Genomic DNA, 20,093 nt, shown 5'->3' on the forward strand with positions numbered 1-20,093 from the left:
TTCTGACTAGGGCACATACCCAGATTGCAGGCTTAATCCCTCGTAGAGGGCATGCCAGAGGAGGCCGATCAGTGATTACCTCTCATCATTGATGTTTCTATGTTTCTCTCCCTTTCTCTTCCTCTCTAAAATCAATAAAAACATTAAAAAAAAAGAAGAAGAAGAAGAAGAAGAAGAAGAAGAAGAAGAAGAAGAAGATATAAGAGCCAACAGGTACCTGGGAGATGCAAATCAAAATCACAATGAGATACGCCTCACACCTTATCAAAAGAAAAGGGGTGTTGGCAATGATGCAGAGAAAATGGAAGCCTGTGCACTGTTGCTCTAAAGTGGTGCAGCCACTATGGAAAACAGTATGGAGGTTCCTCAGAAACTTAAAAATAGAGCTACCATATGATACGGCTATTCCATTTCTGGGTATTTATCCAAAGAAAGTAAATATATTATTTATAATAGCCAAAATCTGAAAACAAGCTAAGTGTCCATTGATGGGTAAATAAATAAAAAATGTGATATACGTATAAAATGGGATATTACTAATCCATAAAAAGAATGAAATTTTGCCATTTGTAACAGCATTGATGGACCTAGAGAGTATTACACTAAGTGAAGTGAAGTCATACAGAAAGACAAATACTATATAATCTTAATTGTATGTAGAATACTCCCCTGTTCCACCAGAAACAAACATCAAGCTCATAGATATGGAGAACAGACTGGTGATTACCAGAGGTGGAGGAGTGGGGGTTTAAGCGAAGTGAATGAAGGGGGTCCAAGAATATAGCATTCCAGATATAAAATAAATTAATCAGAGGTGAAATGTGCAAGTATGTTGACTATAGTTAATAATATTACATTGAACATTTGAAAGTTGCTAGGAAAATCAATCTAAAAAGTTTTCATTTTATAAAGTTTTAGTAAACTGTTATTGGCAGAAAAATTTCAACAAATAATGATTATTTGCCCTAAAAATGAAGCTAGAATGATTACTTGAAATTTAGAATTCAAAATGGAAATTTCTTTTTATCCCTTCTTCCAACCTTTGGGATAGCATTTTTCCTAGTATTATATTTTCCTGTTAGAAACTTAGCCAGTTTTCTTGAATTTGAGTCACAGAGACTTATAAAACTATTGTGAAATTTAATAAGTTATAGCAAAAAGAGATCTTCCTCTATTTATTATTAATTCTACTTACTTCTTGAGTAGGAAAAAGGAAAACGAGTAATGGTTGGAAAGAATGGAAATAATGAAAATATGCTATGAAGGGAGATATAAGGTCAAGATGAAAACATCGTCTTTCTTACTCAGCTGGCTGAGAGGGACAGATTGTCCTGGGGGTAGTACACACCACCTGGAACTGACAAAAGGGATTAAGGATGATGATGGGTGGCTGCTGGCTCTCAGATTGTCATCTGTGTATCTTTGTAGAACCAGATGCTTTCTTGGGTCTACCAGATTAATTCCAGACCCAAAGTGCAAAAGAATCATAGAACAGAGTCACAGGATGTGAGAAGTGAAAAAAAACTAAGGATGTTACTGCTGTAATATGCAGAGTTCAGATATTTCATGTGACTTGCCTAGATCCCATAGAAAACAAGTGGCTGAGATGGGAAGCTGATTATCATGACTCCAATCTATGTCCTTCCATGATGCACAATGTACATAATATGGTTCCAGTCTTCAGGCTCTGTCTTCCTTTTGCATTCATGCCAAGAGCAGCAGAGCCAGTGGGGAGGTGACAATGAGATATAATCACTACATGCTTTGCTTCCTAGCTCAAGCCTTCTGAGAAAAGTTGTTCTGGACTTTCAATCATTCACCTCCCCTTCTCCAAATCTGTGCCTCCTTGCCTCTTTACTGTAACTCATTTGGCAAGCAAGGGGATGGGGCAAAGAAATCTTGGGGTCCATGAAAAGATGATGTGTAGAAATTTCTGTTGCCTAGGCATGTTATAAAACTGTGGTTACAAAATAAAAATAATAAATCTAGAGCAGCGTTTTTCAACCGCTGTTCCGCGGCACAGATGTTGCCTGGTGTGCCGTAGGTGCAGACAAGACAAGAATTTTATAATTTTTCACTATTTTGTTTACTTAATATTTCATAATAAAGTAATTATAAAATACTTTCTTTGTGTTTATTTGATTCCTATTCAAGAGAATTACTTTATATATAGTCAATATAGGCACAGAGTTAAATTTTTTAACATTTTCTAATGGTGGTATGCCTCATGATTTTTTTCATGAAACAAGTGTGCCTTTGCCTAAAAAAGCTTGAAAAACACTGATCTAGAGGCCTTTCACTCAGATATTTCCTTTGGTTAGGAGGGTTAATTCTCACACCACCACTATGGCAGTCTTCATAAATGTGGCACTGCAATAGTGCATCCCCCCCCCCCCCAATTCCTTCTGTAGTAGTGTTGTCTTTGACATCTGCACTAGCCTTATAACCAATAGGTCTTTCCACATTTATCATCTGCAAATAATGAAATGCATATCTTTAATTATTAATAAACTAGAGGCTTGGTGCACAAAATTTGTACATGGGAGGGGGGGGGGGGTTGCTCAGCCCAGACTGCAGCTTCATGCAATCTGGGATCCATGGGGGATGTCAGGCCTAAACCAGCAATCGGTCATCCCTCTTACAATTGGGACGCTGCATGCACCAGTGACTATACTTTTCATACAGGTGAAAGGTATCTTGCTGTTGTATGGGCAGCTACATTTTTTTTGCCCTGATTATAAAAAGTAGTAAATAACATGATTCTTCAGAGACAGTAGTATCATTTTCCCCATCTTATGAGTGGAAAAACAAGCAGAGAGGAGTTAATTGGCTTTGTCACACAATTATAAGTGTCAGAATCACAGCTAATCACAAAATGTGCAAGCCAGAGTGCATGCATGTCAATGCTGCATCCTTCTGTTTTTCAATGTTAGAGTAGCCTTGCCAGATTTTTTTTTAAATACATTTTATTGATTTTGTACAGAGAGGAAGGGAGAGAGATAGTTACAATAGAAACATCGATGAGAGAGAGTTATCGATCAGCTGCCTCTTGCACATCCCCTACTGGGGATATGCCCGCAACCTAGGCACATGCCCTTGACTGGAATCGAACCCGGGACCCTTCAGTCCCCAAGCCGATGCTCTATCCATTGAGCCAAACTGGTCTCGGTGCCTTGCCAGATTTTAATTTTTACCTCTAAGAGACTATTCCCAATATATAGGGTAGGATCCCAAGGCTTGGCCAGCGATCAGGGCCATCCGTGGGCAACTGGCTGGTGGCCTGGCGCTGCCTGCTGTTCGGCCCCACTCCCTGCCAGAACTGGTCACCTTCCACTGGGGGGTGGGGGACATATGCTCAATGCAAAAGCTGCCTACAGTTGGGGGTAGCTCCGTGTTGAGCATCAACCCCCTGGTGGTCAGTGTGCGTCACAGCAACCATCGTTCCACCAGTTGGTTGACTTGCATATTAGGGTTTTATTAAATACTAGAGGACCGGTGCATGAAATTTGTGCATGGGAGGTTGAGTTTCCCTCAGCCCAGCCTACGCCCTCTCCAAAATGGAACCCCTTGAGAGATGTCCAACTGCCTGTTTAGGCCCAATCCCAGTAGGACATCCTTCTCACAATCCAGGAGTGCTGGCTCCCAACTGCTCGCTTGCCTTCCTTCCTGATTACCCCTAATCGCTTCTGCCTGCCAGCCTGATCACCCCCATAATCACTCCCCTGCCAGCCTGATTAATGCCTAACTGTCCCCTGCCAGCCTGTTTGCCCCTGAATGCCGTCCACTATAGGCTTGGTAACTCTTAACTGCCCTCCCCTGCAGGTCTGAATACCCCTAATTGCCCTCCCCTGCAAGCCTGATCACTTCTAACTGCTTTCCCCTGCATGCCTGGGTCCCCTCCAATTGCCCTTCTCTGCAGGCCTGGTCACCCCCAGCTTCCCTCCTCTGCAGACTGTCCTCCCCTGCAGGCTTGATTGCCCTCAACTGCCCACCCTTGCAGGCCTGGTCCCTCCCAACTGCCCTCCCCTGCTGGCCTGATCACCCACGACTGCCCTCCATTGCAGGCCTGTCCTGCACAACTGCTCTCCCTTGCAGGCTTGGTCCCACACAACTGCCCTCCCCTGCTAGTCATCTTGTGGTGGCCATCTTGTGTCCACATGGGGGCAGCCATCTTTGACCACATGGAGGCAACCATCTTGTGTGTTAGAATGATGGTCAATCTGCATATTACTCTTTTATTAGATAGGATAGAGGCCTGGTACATGGGTGAGGGCTAGCTGGCTTGCCCTGAAGGATGTCCCAGATCAGGGTGGGGGTTCCCTTGGGGTGAGGGGCCTGTGGTGGTTTGCAGGCTGGCAACACCCCCCAGAAACCCAAGCAGAGGCCCTGGTATCTGGGATTTATTTATCTTTTACAATTGAAACTTTGTAGCCTGCAGTGGAGCAAGCCTTCTGCTCAGTCTGTGGCGCCAGCTATTTCTGTAAGGATTTATTTATCTTCTATAATTGAAATTTTGTAAACTTAAGTGGAGGCCAAGGCAGGCCAGTGCTGCAGAAGCTTGGCTTCCTCCATTGTCGGGGGCAACCCTAGCCTCCTTCTCTCTCTGGCTCTGTGGCTACCGCCATTTTTGCTGGGATTTATTTATCTTCTATAATTGAAACTTTGTAGCCTGGAGTGAGGCCTGGACCAGCCAGGGTGTGCGGAAAGCTTGGCTTCCTCCATCACCAGGGAAACTCAAGCCTCCCTTCTGCTCTTTCCATGGATGCATTCATCTTAGTTGGATTAATTTGCATACTCACTCCTGATTGGCTTGTGGGCGTGGTTTGTGTGTACAATGGAGTTATGGTTAATTTGCATATTACTCTTCTATAAGATAGGAAGATAGACATGGTTTATTTTGCTTATGTTTTCCTTGCACAAAGGGATATATCAAAAAAGATATTACTCAAACTGATATCAAATTGTTTATTTCCTGTTTTCTTCTAGGAGTTTTTTTTTTTATTTCAGGCTTTACATTTAAGAGTTTTACATATTTTGAGTTTATTTTTGTATATGGTTTAAGAAAGTGGCTGAGAATAATATTTTTGCATGTATCTGTCAATTTTCCCAGCACTATTTGTTAAATATACTGTCAATACTCCATTGAATATTTTACCTCCTTTATCATAGATTAGATAACTATAAAAGTGAGGGTTTATTTGTGAGAAATATATTCTGTCACATTAATCTATGCATTTCTTTTTTGTGCCAGTACAATGGTTTTTGGATTTTTATAGTCTTGTAGTTTGAGATCTGATACCTTCAACTTTGTTCTTCTTTCTCAAGAATGCTTTGGCTATTTTGTGTTTCCATATCAATTTTAGGATTATTTGTTCTAGTTCTCACAAGAAGGACATTGGTATTTGATAAGAATTGGATTGAATCTGAAATTATTTGGGGTAGTATAGTCATTTTAACAACATTAATCTATCCAATCCATTAGTACAATATATCCTTACATTTATATGTCCTCTTCAACTTCTTTCTTAAACATCTTAGAATTTTCAGAATACAGGTCTTTAACTTCCTTGGTTAAGTTTAATCCTAGGTATTTTATTCTTTTTGATGGACTTGTAAAAGAGTTCCCCCCACCCCAATTTATTCTCATTGTTCGTTATTAGTGTACTAGAGGCCTGGTGCATGAAATTCATGCATGGGGGGTGGAGGGAGTCTCTCAGCCCAGCCTGCACCCTCTCCAATCTGGGACCCCTCAAGAGATGTTCGACTGCCCATTTAGGCCAGAGATCAGGCCTAAACAGGCAGTCAGACCTCCCTCTCACAATCCACTACTTCTGGCTCTCAACCACTTGCCTGCCTGCCTGATTGCCCTCTAACCACTTTCGCCTGCCAGCCTGATCACCCCCTAAACACTCTCCTGCCAACCTGATGGATGCCTAACTGTCCACCAGCCTGATTGCCCCTAACTGCCCTCCCCCACTGGCCTGGTCACCCTGAACTGCCCTTCCCTGCTGTCCTGGTTGTCCCTAACTGCACTCCCCTGCCAGCCAAGGAGCCCCCAACTGCACTCCCCTACAGGCCTGGTTGCTCCCAACTGTCCTCCCCTGCTGGCCTGGTTACCCCCAACTACTTTCCCTTGCAAACCTGGTATCCCAACTCACCTTCCCTGCAAGCCTGGTCTCCTCAATTATCCTCCCCTGAAAGCTTTGACCTCCTCTGCCAGCCTGGTCACCTCTAACCTCCCTCCCCTGCTATCCTTATCTCCCACAACTGCCCTTCCCTACTGGCCATCTTGTGGTGGCCATCTTGTGTCCATATGGGGGTGGCCATCTTTAACCACATGGGGGAAGCCATCTTGTGTGTTGCAGTGATGGTCAATTTGCATACTACCTCTTTATTATATGGGATAGCCACCATATAGAAGATACTTAGATAGATAAATGGATAAATGTTCCATTTCATAGAATATTTTGCAGCAATAAAAAAGAATGAAATCTTGCCATTTGTGACAACATGGCTGAATCTAGAAGGTATTATGCTAAGTGAAATAAGTCAAGTAGATAAAAACCCAGATGCCCTGGTGATGAGGCTAGCCTCCCTCGCCCCAGATGTGAAGAAAGGGAAGGCCTCTGGGCAGGCAGTACACTCCAGCCCAGTGGACACAACACAGGGCTAGGAGAGTGCTCTGAGCTGCCAACATGGAGCTCAGAGCACTTCCCCAGCCCAGCAAATACAGCACAGGGATGGGAGCGTGCTTCTGTTGGCCGCCAAGTGACTCAGAACCCTCCCCCACCCCAGGGGACAAACTGCAGGGTTGGGAACATGCTACTAGCAGCTGTCGTGTGCTTCTTTGCATGGGCTGCAGATGAAACACCTTTTCTGACTGCTCATTGGCTAAGCTCCCTGTATGTCGCCACTCTTAGTGATCTTGGTAACTTTGGATAATAAGAATATTAGAAGGTGATCTAAAGTTTTTATACCACACCCCTAGAGGAAAAAACTAAGGTCTGCTGCTGAAGGGGCTAAAAAATGTCATATTCTTCCCTAGCCAGTTTTGCTCAGTGGATAGAGCCTCGGTCTGCTGACTTCAGTGCCTGGGTTCAATTCTGATCAAGGGCATGTACCTAGGTTGCAGGTTTCTCCCTGCTCAGGGCTCAGGTCAGGGCTCATGCAGGAAGCAACCATTCAAAATGTCCCTCTCGCATTGATGTTTCTCTCTTTCCCTCTCTCTTCCAAGCTCTCTGAAAACCAATGGAAACAGATCCTCAGGTAAGGATTAAAAAAAAAAAAATGAAGAAAGAAATGTCATATCCTATGAAAGATACATCTTGAAAATGCCTAAAGCAAGTTGTCATTTTTTTTGTGGTAAAGGGACTGGAGTCCATGTTGATGAAAACACCTTGGTGGCTGTGGCAGCCAGCAGTGGCAGAAGCAGTGGGGTGATGAGGCTGGAGCCTTCCTCTGATCAGCCTGGTCACCTCCTGCAGACGGGGAGAAGGCCTAAGCCATCAGTAGGAAATCCCCTGGAGGCTCTCAGTCTGTTAGAGAGGGCAGGCTGGCGTGAGTGAACACCCCCTCCCAGTGCACAAATTTCATGCACTAGGCCTCTAGTATCAATATAAGATTGTATACTAATTGTACTTACATTAAAAAATTAAATTTAAAATATGCTAATTAGTCATATCATAAATGAGATTTACTAGATGAATATGATTATTTAATGCTGATAGGCTAGTGACCTCTCTGCCTGAATCATCTATCATACTCCTTCCTCACACTGGATTTTTAGAAATAATTTTTGTTATTGAATGTTTCCTTTGTGCAAGCATCATTTAACATACTTTTATATGGATTGGGGAAGATGGAAGCTGGCAGGACAGTGGTGCGAGAGAGGGTGTGAATGAAAAAGGGAGTGGAAGGGACATGTGGTGTGTGCAGGTAGATCTCACAAGAGTCTCAGGGGCTGGCATACAAGGCTCTCATAGATGGGGAGCCCCTGCCACCTCTGAGTGCACTCCCTGGGCTGCAGGGCTTGGGCAAGGAGCCCACCCATCTTAAAGTGGAGAGTGGCTTCCATTAGTAGCCCAGCCTCACCACCTCCAAAAATGGCTTTGGACATTGCTTGGGACCCTTCAGCCAAAGTCATGCTGCCTTTCCCACAAACTTTCAGACCCAGGATGCCCACCTCCTGGCTGCCAGCTCCTGGACACCTTGGTGAGATACTGAGGACTTGCCTCTCTAGCCAAAGTCATGCTGTTTCAGCCACAGTCTCAGAGATTCTTACATATGCAGCTGCTGGTTTCTGGACCCTTCCCGCCCATTCCCCAGAGATTTTCTGAGTGAAATCTCCTGGACAGAATTCCACACACTCATCTGCAGACTACAGGACACCTGCCTCCCACTGTCATGGGCTCCGGGACCATCTCAGTGATTTTCAGAGTGATGCTATCCCAGCAAGAGTCACACCACATCGACCAGAGTCACACTACCTCAGCCGCAGGCCCCAAGAACTCTTCCTCCCAAGCTGTAGACTCCAGAGTCTAACAGTGAGCACATGCCAGAGAGACCTCAGGCAACCTTTTCTCAAAGAACTGGAATCATGAGCACATTCACAACAACTTGAACGATGAGGCTGGGAATGAGTCACATTGTCAGACAACCTGTGGTGAGACTTCATTCATGAAAAAGAAAATAACATTCAAGAACCAACTACATGAGGAGAATCCAGTAGTGTAAGTAGAGGGCTCCACTACAACATCAAGCTCAGCAGATCTGAGAGAGTGCACCATTGTATTCCACAAATCACCAACTACATAGCAACACCCCCAAAAGAACCAGGGTAGCAAAACAGCTGGATGTAAGACACAGAAACAATTAAAACGTTACAGTAAAAAATAGGACAAATGAACAAACCCCAAAGGAAAGAAAAAGAGAAGTCACCAGGAAATGCATTAACTGAAATGGAGGCAAGTAATTTGTCAAGAGAAAGAATTCAGAGATATGGTTATAAGGATGTTCAAACATGTAGATGACAAATACACACAACTCAATGAGAATTAGAAGGAACTGAATGAGAATTTCACCAACAAGATAAATAAGGAAGGACACAGCTACAATAAAGAACACATTGGAAGGCTTCAACAGTAGACTAAAAGCAGCTGAGAATTGCATAGGCAAGTTAGAAGACTAGGTAGAAAAAGCACCCAGGCTGAGCAGCAAAGGGAAAAAAAAAACTTAAAAAGAAGAAAGAGAGCCTAAGAGAGCTTTGGGAAAACAAGAAACAAAACAACATCCACATAATGGAGGAGCCAGAGCAAAACAACAGAAAATCTGTTTGAAGAAACAACAGAAAAATTCCCTTATTTGGGGAAGAAAACACTCAAACAAGCCCAAGAAACATACAAACTCCCAAAAAAGATGAAGCCAAAAAGATCCACACCAAGACATCGTAATTAAATTAGCACCAAGACATCATAATTAAATTAGCAAACATCAATGAGAAAGTAAGAATCTTAAAGGTTGCCAGAGAGTGACAGAAACTTATATACAAGGGATTTCCCATTAGATCATCAATTGATTTCTCAACAAAGACACATCAGACTAGAGGGAATGGAATGAAGTATGCAAAGTAATGCAAGGAAAGGGACTGAATCCAAGAATACTATACTCAGCAAGGCTATCATTCAAAATTGGAGGTGAAATCAAGAGCTTCACAGATTTAAAAAAAAAAACAAAAAACCCTGGAAGTATCAAGAAAGAGATAGAAAGCAATACAATCATAGTAAGGGACTTTAATTCCCCATTAACACCACTGGATAAATCCTCTAAAGAAAAAATTAGCAAAGAAACAGCAATCCTAAATGACTCACTAGATCAGATGGAACTGACATCTTCAGAATATTTCATCTCAAAGTAACAGATTTTACATTCTTCTCAAGTGCACATGGGACATTTTCAAAAATAGACCACATATTGAGACACAGACAAAGTACCTTCAAATTCAAGAAGATAGAAATGATATCAAGCATCTTCTCAAATCAAAATGGCATAAAATAGAAACCAACTACAATAAAAACAGTGGAAAAACTATCAAGTAATGGAGGCTAAGTAGCATGCTATTAAACAATGATTGGGTTACCAAAGAGAAGAAAGAAGAAATAAAAAATCATCCTGAAAACAAATGACAATGAAAATACAACAATCCAAAACTTTTGATACACAGTGAAAGCAATCCTGAGAGGAACATTCACAGCTCTCTAGGCTTACCTCAGAAACAAAAGAAAACACACACACACACACACACACACACACACACACACACACACACACACACAAAAAAAAAAAAAAAAAAAAAAAAAAAAAATGGTAATAAATGATTTAACCCTACAACTTAAAGAATTAGAAAGAGAAAAACAGGAAAAGCACAGATTTAGTAGAAATAATAAAGATCAGATTGGAAATAATGTCATAGAGACAAAAACAAAAAAACAAAAACAAAAAACAAAAAAAAAAAAAAATACTAAGCATCACTAACACCAAGAGCTGGTTCTTTAAAAGAATCAACAAGATTGATGAACGTCTATCCAGGCTCTCCAAGAAACAAAGAGAGAATCCAAATAAACAAAATCAGAAATAAAGGCTTGAAGTAACAACTGACACCATAGACATAAAAAGGATTATTTAAAAAAAAAATAATAGTACAAACAACACTACTTTAACAAAGTGGACAATCTAGATGAAATGGTTATACTGCTAAAAAAAAATACAATCTTTCAAAAATCAATCAGGAAGAACCAAAAAAAAACTGAATAAACCAATAACTACCAATGAAATTGAATCAGTAATCAAAAAACTTCCAGCAAACAAAAGCCACGGACCAGAGGGGGTGGGGTTTACCAAACATTCAAGGAAGAACTAAAACCTATCCTTCTCCAACTATTCCAAAAAATTTAAGAAGAAAGTATAATTCCAAGCTCATTCTATGAAGCCAGCATTACCCTGATCCCCAAATCAGATAAAGACACTACAAAGAAAGAGAATTAGAAGCCAAAATTTCTGATGAACATAGATGCTAAAATCCTCATCAAAATCCTAGCAAATTGGATCCAGCATTACAATAGAAAGATCATACACAATGACCAAGTGGGATTTATTCTGGAGATGCAAGGATGGTACAATATTTGCAAATAAATAAATGTGATACATCACAAACAAATTAAGAAACAAAAATCACATAATCATATCAATTGATGCAGAAAAAGGCACTTAAAAAATCCCATCACACTTTCTTGATAAAAACTCTCAGCCAAGTGGGAATAGAGGGATCATAGCTCAACATAATAAAAGCCTTATATAAAAAACTTATATCCAACGTCATACTAAATGGGCAAAAACTAAAACCATTTCCCCTAAGAATTGAACATGACAGGGGTGCCCACTTTCACCAATCCTGTTTATCATAGTATTGGAAGTGCTAGCCCTGGTGATCAGACAAGAAGAAGAAATAAAAGACATCCAAAATTTGAAAAGAACAAGTAAAACTGTCATTCACAGATGACATAATATTGTACATAGAACACACTAAAGATTCCATCAAAAAACGATTAGACTTACAAAATGAATTTAGCCATGTAGCAGAATATCAAATTAACACTCAGAAATGTATGGCTTTTTCATACATCATCAATTAACTCAGATAAAGAGAAACTGAAAAAAAAAATCTCATTTACAATTGTAATAATAATAATAATAATAATAATAATAATAATAATGTACCTAGGAATAAACTTAACTAAAGAGGTAAAAGACCTGTACTCAGAAAATTACAGGACGTTAAAAAAAATAGATAGAGTAGGACATAAATAAATGGAAGAATAAACTGTGCTCATGTATTGGGAAAATCAATATCATTAAAATGTCCATACTACCCAAAGCAATTCAATGCAATTCCCATTATATATTACAAATGGCCTATTTCACAGATCTTAAACAAACTCTCCAAATATTCCTATGGAATAAAAAAAGACCCCAATTCCACAATAATCCTAAGAACAAAGTTGGAGGGATCACAATATCAGCAGCACTTCAAAACATATGAAGTTGAAAATTGGGTCTCTGAATGGTTTGCCTCAAAACAAGAAAAGTTCTATTGGGATGGCATCCACAATTTACCTGAAAGATGACGGAAATGTGTAGCTAGTGATGAACATTATTATCAGTCCAGATACAGTGATTATGTATTTTTGTCTCCCAAGAGCATCCCCTTCTGATGAAAAAGGTTTTTCCCACCCATTTAAGCAATCCTATCCTATATAATCTATCTATACCACATGTGTCAAACACAAGGCCCGCGGGCCAAATCCGTCCCGCCAGGCCTTGCAATGTGGCCTGCACCGCGCTGTCATCACTGCACTCCGCTGCGTTTCCATCACAATGACAGTTTATGACTGTTCAGTAAACCATTCGGCCCGCGATTTAGGCTGGATTTTAGATTTTGGCCCCTTCTCTGATTGAGTTCGACACCCCTAATCTATACTACTGAAAGGGTAATATGCTAATTATACCGGGTCAACCGGCCATCTTCCAGACGTCTGACTTCCTTCTGGACAAAGTCAAGGTGGTGGGGGCCAAGGCAGAGGCCATTTCGGGCAATCAGGTTGGCAGAGGAGGGCTGTTGAGGGCAAGATCAGGCCAGCAGGAGAGGGAAGTTCAGGAAGAGGCCGTTAGGGGCAATCAGACAGGCGGGAAGAAAGGTTAGGGGTGATCTGGCAGGCAGGCAGGTGAGCATTTAGGAGCCAGCCATCCCACATTTTGAGAGAGATGTCTGACTGCTGGTTCAGGGGCCGGGTCTAAACTGGCAGTCGGACATCCCCCAAGGGGTCTCTGATTGGAGAGGATGCAGGCTGGGCTGAGGGAACTCCCCCCTCACCCATGCATGAATTTTGTGCACCAGGCCACTAGTCAACAATAAAAATATATTAATAAAAAATATAAGGATTTTCAGATTGAAAGCGATTAGCACACTACCAAGAAAAGATCTACACTAAGTCACATTGTCAGTGAAATTTAGTAACATCAGAAAGAAGACATGATCCAAAAATCCCCAAAAGAACAGACAAGCAGACTAAAACTGCTTGCAAAGAGTCAGGTGTTAAATATATAGCATCATACTTACAATAACAGGAAACTAAATGGCAATGGAGAAATGTTTAAAAATTTGAAGCTAAATTATTTCCAATCTAAAACATCACACCCAGAAAGAGTACCAATTATTTCTGATATACAAAGGCTGAACATTTTTACCTCCTGTGTATATTCTTTCTCAGAAAACTATCAGAAAATCTGCTCCACAAAAGTGATGAAGTAAATGAAGAGAAAAAAAGACCTGAGATACAGGAAATAGAGGATTTAGGAGACTAAGGAGATTCCCAAGAGTTAATGAAAGAATGCTCCAGAATGACAGCTGTGCAGCAACCCAGGATAGCAAGTCCTTATTTGAGCAAGAAGATTGAGCCATGGGAGAGAAATGTTCAGAATATGGAGGTGTTTGACTTGCTAAACTTAACTTTTGGGAAAGTTGTTTTTTAGTTTGATAGATATGTTATAGCATTAAAATATGTGTGTGTGTGTGTGTGTGTGTGTGTGTGTGTGTGATAGATACACAAATAAAATAAGGCAATTATTAATTCTAGAAAGAATAAAAAGGTATACAAAAAAAGAAGCAAAGCATTCTACTTGAATAAACACAAATATAAATTTTACACAGAAATATGTAAGAGGGGGAATGGATACGGTGGGGTAAGACAACTGTAGCCTAACCTACCATTATACAAAATTGATATTGTCTAGAAATCATAACCCAAGAAACTACATTACAAATATATTACTAAGTGAAGAAGCAAATAAAAGAATTGAATTTGGCTGCCTTTGAGTATCACTTTGAGGGTGAAGAGGAATGAAGAATATGTTGTTATTCAATGAGACATTTTTATTTTTACTGAGATGTAATTGACAAAGAACACTCTATTAGTTCCAGGTCTATAGGCTTTAAGGCATTTTTAATTTCAAAATACATATGCTCATGTACTACCTTACAAATAAAAAAAAATAAAGATAAATAAGATATTTTAAAAAGGTTCATCTTGGGTAGGCATTTCATCAGATGCTACTAATTTTAAGAAGCTGCTTCTAGAATCCTATTAAGAGACTCCAACCTGATGGTTAAAGATTACAATTTGCTCTTGAAATAAACATCCTTATCCAGCCAGTGTGGCTCAGTGGCTGGGCGTCCACCCATGGGCCCGGAGGTCGAGGTTCAGTTCCTGGTCGGGGTCTGTGCCAGCTTGTGGGCTATATCTCCAGTGGGGGGTGTGTAGGAGGTAGCTGATCAATTATTCTCTCTCATCATTGATGTTTCTGTTTCTCTTCCTCTCTCTGAATTAAATAAAAAACATTTTTTAAAAAACAATCCTTAGTTTAGCAAGGTAAATCTAATGCCCCAAACACATAGAAAAGAAGGGTAGGAGATAGTCAATAGTGGAAAAGAGGAAAGTGAAAGAAGAGCACATCGACTAGAAAAAGGGAACTGAAAAAAGAAGTAAACATGTAAAGCTCAAGAATTATGCAGTTTCATGCATTCAGTAGAAACTGGGAAAGAAGTCAGACTCTCAGAGACCTATGCTGGCCACCCACAGGCACAAACAGAAAGCAACTGAAGGAAAAGGTTAAATGCAGGCAAATAAAACATTTTTTTTAATTACTAGTAATTGATTTAAAACTAGTTACTAAAATCTTTAAAGTGTTGTCATTTTGAGTTTTAGAAAAGAGACCCATGAAAAAATATATCTTAAAGAGGCTAAAAGTTCTTTCCAGATATAACAGGGATTCCCATGCTGGAAAGCAGGCTCTTTGGGACAGAGGGAACAGAGGGCAAATGAAGATCTGAGAAAAGCTATTCAGAAAGATTTTTTCCACTCCAAAATTAGAAATTGGTTTTAACTCTCAATTAAGATTCCTTTCCATCTTCTATACTTCAATAACTATTTGGGCTGCCTACATTTCCAAATGTTTTGAGTTTCTAGATAAAATTATATTTAAAGTATCATTTCCATTATGCAATTCATTGTGAGATTTGAAAAGTCTGTGTAATGGACTCTGTAGGTCACAGAGTAAATAAATTGTTGTAAAATGGATGATTCCATTCTGATGCCACCATTATTTATGGTACACTAGATTTAAAGACCTCTAATCAGTGAGAAAAGAAGAAAATTACATTTTTATAAGGCAAGTGTAGATACTTACATCTTATTCCACAATTCATACAGTAATTTATTTTTAAATTATTTCTAATTATATTCATAAGAATTCTAATAATACAGGTAGTGCTAGCCTGGAGTATTATTATTTCCCCTTTAAGTTCTGGCTGGGGTTACAATTCCTATCCTTTGAAGAGGAAGAACAAGGCTAGAATCTTTCTTAGAGTTCCCACAAGCCCCCACATCCAGCTTTGTCTCACTAATAAAATGAAGGGAAAAGTACAATTATTCACAGATATCCATTGAGAACCTTCTTCTGGATGCTGAGGATTTAGTAGTAGGCTAAACCTACAGATGCCCCACTCACCTGAAATCTACCTTGGCAAGGAAGACACCAAGGGAAGGAAAGACAATGTGAAAACAGATTTCTTTTCATAGACATGTGTGGGGTGCCAATTTTGTAATATGTTTTTAATAAAATATGAGAAACTCATACAGAGATTTGCTATATAAAATATTTCTGGATTTGGAAAACTTCAGGTTGAAGACTGGTTAATTTATATAGTTGAAATTTCACCTAAGTATTATGAAATTACGTTCTTTAGCAACTCAACCATACATTTGTTTATGGAGCAAACTCACAAAGTGCTTAGATTTCACTTCCTATACCATGAAAGCCTGTACATAAAGTGTTATACCCTAATTCTTATGTGATAACATGGTTCTATTATACTAACATGTAGGAAAATCTCTAATTCTTCAATTTTAAAAATTTCATTTTAATACTAATATCTGAGATTAATCAACTACAGCCATATCCCACATAATGATGCTTCAGTCAATGGCTTGCATATATGATAGTGCTATACCAAGTAGCCTAGATGTGTAGCAGTCCACACCATCTTAGGTTTGTGTAAGTGCACTCTGTGATGTTTGCACAACAGCGAAATTGCCTAATGATGCATCCCTCAGAATGCATCCCCATTATTAAGTGGTGTGTCACTATGTTCCACTTAATAAATGTTAATTTAACAAAGTCATAACTAGAGTTCACACACAGTAGGTTCTTCCTGAGATTTTTATTGAATTCTTAAGCTGAATGAGGTGGAAACTAAGAACCTAAGAACAAAGACCAGAAAAATCAGATCTGAATTTTTGATAAAATAATAAAAATTAAGAACTAGACAGAATAATAGGCCTCAGTGAACACACCAGGCCTCTGACGAGCTACATCCTGGAGAGGTTAGTGGAGCCTCACCTCCTGTGAACAAATCTAGGTTCTTGATTGGATTTAGGACTTTACCTGCCTAGCAGAGTAAAAGATGAAACCTCAATAGAGAAAGATTATATGATCTAGAGATTGTATGACTTCTAATATCCAATGTCCAGAATTTAAAAAAAAATTACTTAGCATGCCAAGAAAAGGATCATTAAACCAATACTCAAGACATTCAAAGGCCTCCATATGATCTGATGATTGGACTTAGTAGATAAGAACTTATAAATAATTATGATTAACATGTTCAATGAAATAGGACCAAAACACACTAAACTACTGAAAAAGGCATAAATTGAAATTAAGAACTCAACATATGGATTTAATAATAAATTAAAGGTAAAAGATAAGTAAACCCTCAAACAAGTTAGTGTGAAACATCAATACTAAAGAAGAGAGTCAAATTTGAGTGGGAGATGCAAAACTTAATATGAAATATATGTGGAGCATAGTAAAAAGTTCCAACAAATATATAATTGAATTCTCAGGAGGTGTGAGAAAGTACAAACCCATCTCTCTTAAACATAGATGCAATATTCCTAAACCACACAATAGCAAGTCCAGCTATGTATAAAAATAATAATAGATTACTACTAAGTGGACTTTATTGTAGGAATGCAAAACATAACATTTGAAAATCAATTCATATAATTTACCCCATTAACAGAAAAAAAAAGGGTATGGTCATTTCAATATAGATAAAATATCTGATAATGTAAGATGCAAGTACCAATCCCAAATGAGCATTTACAGAGTGGAAGGCAGCCCATATCATCACAGTGCCAACTACTACTAGAAGTAGGAGCCCACAGATCTCAGCCACTGCAACTTTCATGGGCTGGAAATCACCAAGAAGGATCCAACACAAAATGAACTGTGTGGACAATGGTAGTAGGTGGAATTCACAGAAAGGAGAAAATATATAGCGATGTCAGAATTTGTAGTGCATGATGATCTCCCATAGCCAGCATGCCCATCTTGATAGCTTATGCAGGGCTACAGACTGCACACACCTTTCTCATGCTATGCTTCCGGTGAAGATTCCAGGTTAATATTCCATTTATTTCCCAAGGAAGGCAGCCAGATATACTGGTGTGGCTGGCCAGGTGGTATATGAAACACACATTTCAGCAATACAAGGAAGTTCACTGCATATCCAGATCAGGGGAAAAGAATAAGAAAAAAGAATCTGGGGCCAAGTGAAAGTTTGGAATCCAGATTCCATATAGGGTAATGTTCCAGGCCCAGAACATTAAGAACTGCAGTAGGTCCAGCAATGGCTGCTCCCCCAAGAGATAAAATCTAACACTCAATTCCTGATCTAAACTCTTCATGATGATGAATAAAAAGAAATTTCATTAATCTGACTAATGAATATTTACAAAAACAAAACAAAACTTATAGCAAACATAATACTTCATGGTGAATTATTGAAAGCTCTCTGCCTGAGATTAAGAATGAGACTAGGATGCCCAATACTTCCATTTCTATTCAAAATTGTATTGGAGATACTAGTTAATGTAATAATCAAGAAAAGTGTAAAGATTTTTGAAATGCTATATCTGACTAATAATCAGAATATAAAGAAAACCTTGTGAGTCAAAAAAGGATAACTGATGGGCACTTATGTAAACAATAATTAGTCATAAATGATAAAATGTACCAGGATTCAGGTAGGGCTTGATCCAGGACTCATGCATATCACCAAAGACTCAGTTTCTTTCAGTCTCTTCATTATACCTTTTGCAGTATCAACTTCATCTAAAAGCTGTCTCTTGTTGTGTTCAAAAGATGGTTGTCAACATTTCCAGTGGCTACATGCTTAGTCAGAGAGAGAGAGAGAGAGAGAGAGAGAGAGAGAGAGAGAAAAGACTGATTTTAAAATCCTTCAAGCATTCAAATCATGATATTTGAAATTTACTGATTGGGCTGATTTAGGACACATTTTCACCTCTTCACAAGGCCCGGAATAGACTGCATTGATTATCTTAGCTTCATTATATACTTCATCTCATGATCTGGAGCTGAATCCAAAGTTTCAGATCCACATGGATCCCCAAAGAGAAATAAGATGCTGGGAATAGGGTAATGCAGAGATGCCCCCACTTCTGTTCATAGTACCATTCATGCCTCAATAATTTTTTCATGGTGCCTCTAGGTCAAAAGAAATACTGAACAGGTCCTTTTTATCTTATTCTATTAAGTAGCCAGGTTCAAACAACTTAGTAATAGCTGTTCATGTAGTATTCAACAAATGTCATAGTGTTTCTTGAGACCTTAAAATATCTCTCAGTGCTTCTGTGAGTTCTCTGTGGAACCCCAGGGCCTGTCAGTGCAGTTTGGGAACTGTGGCAGAAATGGCTGATGGGCAGGAACCACACAGAGCCACTGACTTCCTAAGTCAACAATCATGAAGATAACAATTATTTTGGTACATAGAATAGAAATTTTAATGCAGGAGAAAGGAGGCATAGTTGCAGAGACTATCTGTGAACATCACATTTTAAACATCCACTACCTTTAACAATATTGGGGATGGATAGTATTCAGGCAAGGGGAAAAAGAAAGATGATAAAAATGTCAACTTCTCTGTGTTTACATTTAAAAGTCCAAGTCCTCGAATGGCTTCACAGGTGAATTTTATCAAACATTCAAATAAAAACTAATATCTATCCTTCTTAAACTATTCTAAAAAATTCAAGAGGAGGAAAGACTTCCCAAGTTCTTTATTTATGAGGTTACCATTATCCTAACTCCAAAATCAGATAAAGAGACTACAAAGAAAGAAAATAATAGGCCAACATATAGCTGCATGGCTTTCCATGATAAAAGGTAAATATCCTATATAATAAAGAGGTAATATGCAAATTGACCATCACTTCAACACAAAAGATGGCTGCCTCCATGTGAACATAAGATGGCCACCACAAGATGTCCAGCAGGGGAGGGCAGTTTGGAGGGACCAGGCCTGCAAGGGAGGGCAATTGGGGTGAACAGGCCAATAGAGGAGGACAGTTAGGGTTGACCTGGCCAGCAGGGAGGGACAGTTATTGGCAACCATGCCTGCAGGGGAGAACAGTTGCGGGGAGGATCAGGTCTGCATGGGAGAATAGTTAGGGGCAACCAGGCTGGCAAGTAAAGGAAATGAGGGGTAACCAGGCCAGCAGGGGAGGGCAGTTAGGGACAATCAGGCTGGCAGGGAAGCAGTTAGGCATTGATTAGGCTGGCTGGGAGTAGTTAGGAGGTGATCAGGCTAACAGGCAGAAGTGGTTAGGGGCAATCAGGCAGGCAGGTAGGTGAGCAGTTGGGAGCCAGCAGTCCTGGATTGTGAGAGGGATGTCTGACTGCCTGTCAGGGGTCCCAGATTGGAGAGGGTGAAGGCTGGGCTAAGGGGCAAAACACCCCCGTGCAGAAATTTGTGCACCTGTCCTCTAGTTTAATCATAAAATTATAGAATATTTCCTCTCCCCAACACCTTACTGCCACATCAACAGAGCTCCAGTATAATAATAGTGGATTACAACTGCAAGAACTGTAAGACATAGTCTCTTGCTCTAACTGGTTTC

General features: G+C 39.7%; 1 long non-coding RNA gene across 1 annotated transcript in view; it reads right to left on the reverse strand.

Moving 5' to 3' along the window:
* Window positions 1-20,093, reverse strand: part of LOC123652907 — an 80,522-nt gene that overhangs the window by 30,067 nt on the left and 30,362 nt on the right. The window contains exon 2 of the long non-coding RNA XR_006742470.1: window positions 18,191-18,348. This is a non-coding gene — a long non-coding RNA (uncharacterized LOC123652907). The remainder of the gene's footprint in view (window positions 1-18,190; window positions 18,349-20,093) is intronic.

This window comes from Pipistrellus kuhlii, unplaced genomic scaffold (assembly GCF_014108245.1).
Source record: "Pipistrellus kuhlii isolate mPipKuh1 unplaced genomic scaffold, mPipKuh1.p scaffold_m20_p_1, whole genome shotgun sequence".
In the NCBI taxonomy this organism is placed as follows: Eukaryota; Metazoa; Chordata; class Mammalia; order Chiroptera; family Vespertilionidae; genus Pipistrellus; species Pipistrellus kuhlii.